The sequence below is a fragment of the Pygoscelis adeliae genome, unplaced genomic scaffold (genome assembly GCF_000699105.1).
Source record: "Pygoscelis adeliae isolate BGI_AS28 unplaced genomic scaffold, ASM69910v1 Scaffold266, whole genome shotgun sequence".
Classification (NCBI taxonomy): Eukaryota; Metazoa; Chordata; class Aves; order Sphenisciformes; family Spheniscidae; genus Pygoscelis; species Pygoscelis adeliae.
In genome coordinates this window covers 665609-669250 of record NW_008824987.1, presented here as the reverse complement: position 1 = coordinate 669250, position 3642 = coordinate 665609, and the positions used below count along the sequence as shown (strand labels likewise).

Below are 3642 nucleotides of genomic sequence, written 5' to 3'. Positions count from 1 at the left end.
CACAGACACTGGCTGGGTCTGCAGTTTATTTCTGTTTCTGAAGCCTCATTACTGTAGTAAGATATTATCTGTGCTTTCATGCAGATTATCCACCTGATAATGTAGCAGATTCTGTTACAGCAGATTGTATCTTCTTTGTACTGTTAAGGAGGTGGCTTAGGTGTGATTTTGGATCTGAGAGTCCTTACCCTGGCACCTGTGATATTCTTGCATTTCCCTACTTAACTACGGGGCTATAAAAATAAAGCTGTGGTTACAGAACTTAGTATTTCTGCTCTCCTGGATCTGAGAGAGTATCTGGAAGCTACTGGAGTTGATCCCATCTCTTGATACCATGGGGTTACAGGGAAATTCAGAACCCAGTGCTTGCAAGGCTCTGATTTACCACTGGGCTCAGCAGCACTGGCTTCTTCCAAAATCCTATTTTATTTGTCCAGAAGCAATCCCCTCCCACAGGTAGTACTTGTAGAGAAATCTGGAATGGGATACTACTAGTCCAGGAGGGATGTACAGGTTAAATGGCCAGTATGCTCTGTTCCATAGCTCTGAATAACCTAAGAAAAATAATGAAGGACGGCTGAGAATGACCCGGCTGTGCAATAGCCTGGCGGCCTCTCCCCAGGTGCCAGGCCCTTCTTCCCTTTGCATGGGCATGGTGCTGCTGTAGGCACCATCTCATGGTGCCTGCTTAGCACAGAGCAGGCTAGTTCCCATGGGAACTGAAAGGCATCTCCTTAAAAACCTCGTCCTTGTTTGGAAAGTGTTTCCCCCTTTGGGAGCTTGAAAGGATTGATCCAAGTTTCACTGGAGCTGGGCCTGTATCTAATCATTTAATTGATTTTGTGCAAACATTTGCAACATAAGAGGAAATCTCTTACCATCGCTGTGTGCCAAAGGGTAATTTCAGGTTGAGCGTGCCAACCGGGCTGCAGACACTATTTCGTCTCTGCTGCTAATGCTGGGTGTGATTGCTTCTGCACCCTGCTAACCATTCCCTTGCATGCTAAATTACTGGAGGTGCTTGCAACAGCAGTGCAAAAGTCAAAGGCTGATCCTTGCAATTGCTCTCAGTTGGTCTGTCCTGGTTTCGGCTGCGATAGAGTTACTTTCCTTCCTAGCAGCTGGTACAGTGCTGTGTTTTGGATTGAGGAGGAGAACAATGTTGGTAACACACCGATGTTTTAGTTGTTGCTGAGCAGTGCTTACACTAGTCAAGGACTTTTTAGTTTCCCATGCTCTACTGACTGAGCAGGCTGGGGGTGCACAAGAAGCTGGGAGGGGGCACGGCCAGGACAGCTGACCCAAACTGGCCAAAGGGACATTCCATACCATGGGACGTCATGCTCAGTACATAAACTGGGGAAAGCTGGCCGGGGGGGCCACTGCTCAGGGACTGGCTGGGCATCGGTCGGTGGGTGGTGAGCAATTGCATCGTGCATCACTTATTTTGTATATTCTATTATTATTATTATTATTATTATTATTATTATTATTTTCCCCTCCTTTTCTGTCCTGTTAATCTGTCTTTATGTCAACCCACGAATTTTACTTTTTTTTCCCCGATTCTCTCCCCCATCCCACTGCCGGGGGGGGGGGGTGAGCGACCGGCTGCGTGGTGTTTAGCTGCCTGCCGGGTTAAACCACAGCAGGTATCAACAGGTCGGTCTCAGCATTTTACTAAGCGCCAAAAAAAAGAAGAAAAGGTTGACACGGCAGTGGCGTGCTGCGGCTGGCCTGGGCGGTGCTTGCCCACTGTTGGCTAGGCAAAGCTTTCCTGGGGGATTACCCTGGCAGACAAGTTTGTTTCTTGCAGACGAAAGCAGTGCAACAGAGTCCCGTGTGATCCTTCACCCAATCTAGGCAAAGATCTTTGAAAGCTTCGAAAGACGTGGATATTGCAAAAGAAAGGCAGATTTGGGATGTGCGGCCCCTTAATGCCATTAGTAATCGATATGTGAGTAGATCTACTGGGTTCAGGGGAACTACAGACATCCGCACCGTGGGCCCGGAGGAGTAAATATTGGAAGATCAGCCTCGGAGCCTGCAGAATCACTGAGATTAGAAAAACAAACCAATGGAGCGCTATCATCTAACCTTTGGTCTCATTACGCTTAGGCAACCCTCCGGGTGCGGGGGGCAGTCTATTTTAAAAGCGGGAAGATGAGCACTGCTGGGTAAACCCAAGGAATCAGCTGGAGTAAAGCAGAGTAATGCCAGTGGATCTGCCCTGCGTGTAGCAGAGTTCCCAGCTGATTACATGGAACTAACAAACAATTAAGATGGCTGTAATTAATGCAGTGGGATAACTGGAGCTTCACAGCTGCTCTGCCACAACAGGTCACACCAATCCAGAAACATGATAACCTTTGTTGCTTGCCTGTGAATAGCTGGTACTTCGCTGCTTCGCTTATCACCCGTGGAAGAAATGGCATTTACGGTAGAAAACCCAGGACCCGCATTGCCCCATCGCTGTAAATAACGCAAGGTACCTGCCGGGTAGTGAAAGCAGCCTGAGCCGTCCTCGTATCCAGGAGAGAAGAGTACGAAGGTGACGGGCTTCTCTGAAGTTCACACCTTCATCCAGTCTGCCCCTGCTTCGGTAGCCAAAGTCTTATCCGCAGGTTCTTGCTGTCCAACACGGGGAGTAAATACAAAGCTGTGTCGTTCACAAGTGTAGCTGCTTTGTGTTAATACCCGAGATTCACTTTCAGTTCAAATTCCTAACGCTCCTTTGCTCTCCTCCCGTTTACAGAGAGCTTGGGACTACATTCTGAAATGCAAAACGAACATGAGACCACACCGGGGCTTTGTGAAACAGCTCTCAGACTGGGAGACCCAAATCTACGGGACCACGATCACAGACGTCTCTGAACCAAATTACTGACAGGTAGCAAAGAGAACACCCAGCGGGGAAAGGCGCTTCCCTGGCCGTACCACCGTGTCTGTGGAAAGTTGCTTGAACCCTGTTTGAGAAAAAAGATCTTAACGTGATGGAAAGGCTTTCCTCTTTAGCTCCGTATTATTTGGGGTCAAGTTTTGGAGCCGTTAGGGGAACTCACCTGTGCTGTAGAAGGTGGCACTTTGGGGAGAGCAAGTCCTGCGGGGCGTGGCCCACTACGCACCGCCCGTCTCTTTTGTCAGCGAAGGGGATTGTAACCACGTTATCGGGCGTGCTCGGTACCCCAGGTACGGGGAAGCCATTAGGGTTCTCTCTGGAAAGGTTCGCCCCATCCATAGCCCGGGATGGTAAATTTAGCCTTTGATTGCACCCGCGTCCAGCCCGGAGGGGTGACGACAGAAATTTCCCCATTTCAGAGGTTCCTCCGCGCTGCGTGTGCCTCCTCCGCCGCCCGCGGACGCGGCCTCCGGCGGACTCGCAGGTTGGGTTGTCTGGCAAGACCACGCTTCCCCCTTGCCACCCCGTGAGCCAGCAGCCTAGCCGCGGGGCACGGCCGGTAGCTTCGAAGCGTCCATCCCCTTACGTGAACCCCAAGCTCGGTGCCGTCCCCCCTCTTGTAATTCTCCGCCTTGACGTCACAAAATAAAACGTTACGGAAAACGCTCCTGGGCTTTCCCTGCACCCTGCGCTGGGGATTTACCGGGGGGTTTCATTTTGGCCCGTCCCCCCGGGTCTGTAAGTGG

General features: G+C 50.5%; 1 protein-coding gene across 1 annotated transcript in view; it reads left to right on the top strand.

The window, feature by feature from the left end:
* The window catches only part of STYXL1 (serine/threonine/tyrosine interacting-like 1), a 12582-nt gene that overhangs the window by 7292 nt on the left and 1648 nt on the right, over positions 1 to 3642 (top strand). The gene's annotated exons all lie outside the window — the stretch shown is intronic.